At 35.8% G+C, this 7163-nt stretch overlaps 1 pseudogene; it reads left to right on the plus strand.

The window, feature by feature from the left end:
- Nucleotides 1-4577: 4577 nt before the first annotated feature.
- LOC127094539 (PI-PLC X domain-containing protein At5g67130-like) lies at nt 4578-6101 on the plus strand (annotated as a pseudogene).
- Nucleotides 6102-7163: the final 1062 nt, after the last annotated feature.

The following is a 7163-nucleotide window of genomic DNA, read 5'->3' on the forward strand; positions in this document are numbered from 1 at the left end:
GTGGGATACACTCGCTCTTGTAAGAGTGGTTTCTTTAAGTATTAGTATAGAGCTTATTTCTTCCAGCCTCTTTCTTCTTAACACTATGGGCTAAGTCTTTTGTTATCCGAAAAGGTGAAAATGAAAGAAGAACAATGTGACTGGTATCAAGGGCTCAACTATGAAGAAGGATTTGATACCGACGAGGTACTCCTTTCTCAGCAAAAGAAGAAGATGATTGATTCTTTTGTGATTATTCGTGCCCTTGGTCATGCCGTAAAAACTCTTTAGTGAGGATGGGGATCTGAGTGTTTTACTTTTTGTAATAATGTTACATGTGTCCTGCAGATAACATACAACAATTGCATAGGCCTCTTGCATTCTCCAAGGATTATGGTATTATGATCGACTTATCTGGACAGATGTTGATGGCTCATATTGTTGCTTTTACTTCTGCTCAAAGGGTCCGGATACCGGTCGTAATGACTACCCCAATAGTAGTTGCAAATGTTACCCCAAGTATAACCCCTGATGTGGAACAATTGACTACTGCGGTAACTGGCTTTTCTATTCATGATCATTTGCCGTCTCCATCTCCTGTCAAGAGGAATTGGGTGATAGCCCGTATATCCTTACTGAAGAGGGTGAAGGTGAGAAAAACACAAGTAATGGGTTGAATTATGGTGCCTTTTTCTCTATTTTAAGACTCTTAAGTTAGATTCTAAACACAAGGTTATAGAATCTAAGTCAGTTAGAGATAGGTAACGGAGATAAAGTACAAGAAATAAGGATAACACACGAAGTTATTCCGGTTCCTCTCACAAGTCAAGAGTAATCCAATCCCCTTGTACTTACAAGAGATTTTCACTATAATCACACAAGATTACAATTTGCTGAAGCACACTACCAAGAGACTTCCTTGGCTTAAATACACAAGTAAAATACTTCCTTGCTCAAGCACTTAAGCTTGATACTTCCTTGCTCACACACATAAGTATGATACTTCCTTGATCACATACACAGGTATGAAACTTCCTTGCTCACACACACAAGTATGAGACTTCCTTGCTCAACCACACAAGCTTGAGACTTCCTTGCTCAAACACTTAGTAAGATACTTCTAACAATCTACCTGGCAGATAAATGATTGTTAGGTGAATGTAATTGATATACAATTAGAGGTGTATAAATAATACAACTCAATAAGACTTAAGTATTTCTAAGATATACAAGGATAAGAAATCCTAAGTTGAACTTATGCTTTTATTTTGACAAATTAACTTCTCTCGGTGAAACCTAGTTTGAAAAATCTTTACTATAAAAGGAATTAGGAGTTGTATTATAGCAAACTCTATCACATGATAAAGTATGTTCAGAGATGAACATTGACCTCTCAGTGTCACCTTGGTCCTTGCGCTTTAAATGGCTTAGATTCTGATCACTATAAGACTTCTCCAAATTATGTTCTTCAAAGGTTGAATGTTCAGAGTCATAACCAATACTTGGATTTTACTTGAAATTATAGCCTGTGATATTGCACACTTGAACAAACATTAGTATACCCAATTGTTCTTTAAATACTTTTTCATCATCAAAACCTAAGGGATATGGGACAAACCAATTTTTTTCCAATAATATCCCCCTTTTTTGATGATAAGAAACATAAGTATTTAAGAACAATGGTTGATAATTTAATTAACTAGTTTACTGTAGGGTTTGAGGTTTATAAGCTTCCACTTTGTCTAACAGTCCATAGGATTAGGTTTTTAAGCTCCCCCTAAGTCCTATCCAGGTTAATTAAACTTGAACATTTAAGGCAGAAATATATTTCTTCAGAATTTAAACAAGATAATAACTGTTATATTTTAGGCGCTTAAATACTTCTATATCTACTCCCCATTTTGTCATTAATAAAAATAATGAGGAAATAGAAAAGACATTGAAGAAAAATATTTTGATATAAGCGGGAAAAAAATATATGTCAGAAAACATATTCAAGAGAACAATGTTTGGGATGTAATTAGAAGAGGATAAAAAGAGTTAAAAAAAACATATTTGATTTCCCCTTTAAATAGAAAATTCTAAAAAAAATTGAGAATTAATTGGAACGGTTGGTAAACAACTTCTTCACTTCTCAAATGGTCAAAATAGGCTCTTTCAGCTAGGCTTCGAGAGGAATGGGACAGTCAAGTATGGAAATACTTGTTTGAAGGTGTGAATTTATTTCTCTACGAAGACCATTAGTGCACAATATCCAAAATTGATTTCTCTTTAACCAAAATTCTCTATAAAAGCATGGTTTTGATTCAAGCAAGATCATATTCCATTTTAGCTCAACATGATTATTTTCTAAACATAAACCATGAGAAAGTCTTCCAAAAAATCTAGAGAGAATACTTCAAACGAAATAGATAGGGTTGTAAAGGAAGATGAAGGAAGAAAGCTTCAGAGGAAGTCCAAAAAGACTAAGTGTAAAAAGAAAAAGACTAGTTTATCTACAGGAGCATCAAAAGTGAGAAGACCATTCGTGGTAAGGAAGATGAGACTTCAGACAAGCCTGAATCCATCCTCTAACTGTGGTATAGATGCTAATGAGTTTCACTTTAACTGGTCAAACTTCCTCAATCGCTGTGTTTATTTCCTAGAAGAATTTGGATAAGATTAGGCAATATAGTTCATTTTGATATATATATGTATATATATATATATATATATATATATATATATATATATATATATATATATATATATTATATATATATATATATATATATATATATATATATATATATATATCAGTCTTGTACCCTTTTCCTTTTGTTCTTACATCTAAAACTTTTACTCCCTTTCGTCCATATCATTTGATCCACCAAGAAGAGTGAGTTAAAGAAGTTTTCTAACCATTCCAACCAAAATTGAGTTTTGAGTTATAAAATAAGGAGTTCAAACAAGATTTTAATGACACAACTGTAAAATATACCATTAAAGGGAAAACAAAATAGAATTTAATTATATCCATAAACATTGATTCCCAAAGGTAACATAGTCGTTTTTGTTAAGAGAAGATCACTTATGAAAAAATCCACATTTATTGGCTTAACCATACATGATTGGTTAGATCCGTTAATAAGACTAAAAGATCAGAGGACATATAGTTCTCAGAGGAATTCTCACTTATGACCTTCTTAACCAGATGATCATTTTACATAGAGGACTAACTGGTTCAGAGTCGGATTATAGAGAATCGTATATAAATCTGAAGGAAAAGATACACTAGATAAAACACAAGTTAATGACAGTTTGGAGAGATACACAGTATTAAAAAACACATACATCATTAACCACAAGTTATTATCCAAACGCTAATAAACCAAGTTTCAGAAAGCTTTTCAGATTCTGGACACAAAACTGGACAACCGTCAATCGTCACATTACCCACTTATATGCTATCAGAGACATCAAACATTACCCACTTATATGCTATCAAAGACAGCAAATCAAATTCTAATTATCAGAGGTTGAGTTGCTCAGATGCTATTTGTCATACCCTGATTTTGGCCCTGAAAGTTTTTTCCCATCAATCAGTCATTTTCTTTTCTCCTCATGACCATTTCACCTGGTCATAAATCCATCCACCGGCTTGTTTTGTTTAGACTTGTCGTCATCTGCTTTTCCATAAATCTTTAGGCCTTGCCATTTGTCTTGCTATACGATATTCAGCTCCCTTAGTCAAGCAGGACCTGGAGTCCATTATCACCAAATAAAAATCGGTTAGAATCTCAGGTTTTGTCTAAATTCAATCCGTATTTTGTCTCCCTCATAATACGCCATTAGCCTTTCGTGCGAGTTTTTCATTTATGTGGCCATTCACATCCTCTTGTCGCGTTCCTAATCCTCACTCATTTCTATTGAGTTTCTATGCCAAATACCAACGTTATATCCATTCAATCATTCATACTCATTTTTCATTCATTCGAGATTCGAAAATTTCGTACGCATTTCTCCATTCATGTTAAGATTTCTTCATTCAGATTCATATTCACCATTCAAAAGTTCCACATTTCATTTTCAGTTTTTCATTAATATTTCTTCATCCCCTTTTTGGAAAACTTCCATTCGTATACATACTTGCTCATATTTCGAATACTTTGTTCCTTTTTTTTATATATACATCCATTCATTCACAACCATCCATTTACATGGCATATGTTTAGTTCATCATACATAAGGTCTCTAAAATACAATGAAAGTTTCTTCTTGCCACAAGAAATGCCGATTTTCATTCACATTAAATTACAAATCATAAGATTGTCCAAAATGTACATAATTTTCAAATTGACACTTGAATTTTATTACAAGAAGAGAGATACCGACTTCGCCTACATTGGACTGCATAAGCATGAAAAGAGTTCCCAATACTATTGATCATGTTACAAAAGAATAACCAAAAAAGATGAGACCCATTCAAACACGCAGACACACAGAATGAAAATCATAGGATTCTTATCTCAAGCAAAGCAAGGTTGCTATTTCTCCTGCTATTCCTTTTCCCACATTCCTGTTCTCACGCATACTCACACGTCTTCCTCATAAGCTTTACCTTCCATATTAGAGTACCATATTTTCTCTCTCTTTCTCTCCCTTCCACCAATGATGAAGAATTCAACCCTAACAGCAACAACAACAACCACCATTTTTGTCATTTTACTCTTTCTCCATTCCTCACTAGCTCTAAAGGAAGGACAAATATGCTTAGTAGATAAAAACTGTGATTCTGGTTTTCACTGTGAAACCTGTGTGGCTAATGGAAACTTGATGCTAAGGGGCACTCGTACTCAACCAATTAACCCTACTTAAAAGGTGAAAGGTTTTCCACTTAATCGGTATTCATGGTTAACGACACATAATCCATTTGCACTTTTGGGTCAGAAATCAGCAATTAGTTCTGTGATTCTTGCTTCCACCAATCAGCAAGATTCCATTACCTCTCAGCTTAATAATGGTGTACGAGGATTGATGCTCGACTTGTATGATTTCGAGAATGATGTTTGGTTGTGTCAATCATTTGGTGGCCAGTGCTTCAACTATACAACTTTTCAACCTGTCATCAATGTTCTCAAAGAGATTCAAGCATTTCTCGAAGCAAATCCATCAGAGATTGTTACTATAATTATCAAAGATTACGTTACTTCACCAAAAGGCCTAATAAAAGTCTTTAATGTTGTTGGTCTGAGAAAATACTGGTTTCCTGTATCTTGAATGCCAAAAAATGGCGGAGATTGGCCGACAGTAGATGATATGGTCCAGAAAAATCAATGTTTAGTAGTCTTCACTTCAAAATCAGCTAAGGAAGCTTCTAAAGGGATATCCTATGAATGGCGATATTTAGTAGAAAACCAATATGGAAATTCAAATGGAGGAATGAAGGCCAGTTCGTGTCCAAATCACGCACAATCACCGTCTATGAACACAACATCAAGATCATTAGTCCTAGTGAACTACTTTCGAGATCTTCCAAATGAAACTCAATCTTGCAAGGACAATTTCGTTCCTTTGTTTGACATGGTCAACACTTGCTATCAAGCAGCCAGAAAATGTTGGGCTAATTGCATTGTCGTTGATTTCTACAAGAGGAGTGATGGAGGAGGAGCTCCAGAAGCAGTTGATGTAGCTAATGGTCATCTAGTATGTGGACGTGGAAACGTAGCCTCCTGCAAGGCAAACATGACATTTGGATCATCATGTCAGTTACCAAAGGCTGAACTAGCTCCAAACCGTGAAACAACATTAGCATCCAGCTTTAGCATTCAAAATTGCAAGCCATGCAGGCATGGGCACGTGAGAATAACATTGATTTATCACATCCTACAAGTGCACATTTAATGGAAAAGCTCATTTCGCTGATGCAGTCGAGGAAGGTTCTACCACCAAAGACCAGGGAGAGCAACTTCCGTGCACATTCGTTATCGGTCTCTGTTTCAAAACAACAGGTTAATTCTTCAGCAGTTGCAAGTGAGAGCTCCACGCATGCTAATTCGTCAAGTGACATGTCTGGGCAGATAGGTTCTCCAAAAGCAAGAAAAGAAGAGGCCTCAACTTCTGTACAGACCAATACATTTTGATATGCCGTGAGCTTAACATGAACCGATATGCAAGAAAACCTTGTAGTAGCGCCAACCTGCATGTTATGTCTCCAAACAAGCAAAATAAAAGTGCGCCTCAGTCCAATAATAATAACCATAAACCATGCTACAAAACCATTACCATCATGACAAGTTTGGAACATGAGAAAGAGCAAGCAGTTGAAACCCACATCCAAACCATGTGTGTCAACAAGGGCAACTAACCAACTTCACTTTTAGATGCCTTCACTATTCCTTCTAATACCTTTAAGGGCGATGTAGTTAAATCAAGATGAGGGATGAAGAAATTCACTTGAAATAAATTTTTTTACAAGGCAAAGATTAAAGATTCCTACTCCATCAATGATAACCTTGTGTAGCATTGCAACATCTTGGAAAAGTATGGACCAATATCTTCATCTGAAACGTTAAGCTGCAAGTATCAACAAAAACAAATCAAATTAACACAATCCCATTCCATTAATTCAAAAACGCACAGTCCATTTTTTTCAAAGTGTGTCGAGCAAATTCGCAGCAGTGAATAACCAATTATCGGCAGTAAAAATCCGCAGCAACAAAAACCAAGCAAACATTTTTACAAGAAAAAAAGTAAAAGGTACAACTTACTTTTTCAGAACAAAACACCAAAATAGGGTAGACAAACTGGTAGCACAACAAGCACTCCCAAGTCCAATATCCCTTTGCTCTTGTCTGCCAATTCAAAACCCTAGCTGGATGAATATAAAAGCGAGAACATTCTCCTCATTGAGGGGGCGTCTACTGTTCAAAAAGGAGAAGAAAACCCTAACGAAAAAGGTGAACAGAGAGAGGAAAATTCTAAGAGGAAAAGCCTAGAATCCGCGATTCCTTTGAACAGACAGTGTTAGAGCCTCATCTTGATGCCTTTTGGAACAAAGTCTCTACCAAAAGCGGAGCACACGAGCGAGTACGTGTAGAAGGAGAATCGACCGGTGAGGGGGCATTTGAAAGAGGGATCCAAGCATTACCTTTCCTATCATTATTGATCTTGTCGCGCTTGGTAAGCCCCTCTTTGCATCACGC

The sequence above is a fragment of the Lathyrus oleraceus genome, chromosome 6 (assembly GCF_024323335.1).
Source record: "Lathyrus oleraceus cultivar Zhongwan6 chromosome 6, CAAS_Psat_ZW6_1.0, whole genome shotgun sequence".
In the NCBI taxonomy this organism is placed as follows: Eukaryota; Viridiplantae; Streptophyta; class Magnoliopsida; order Fabales; family Fabaceae; genus Lathyrus; species Lathyrus oleraceus.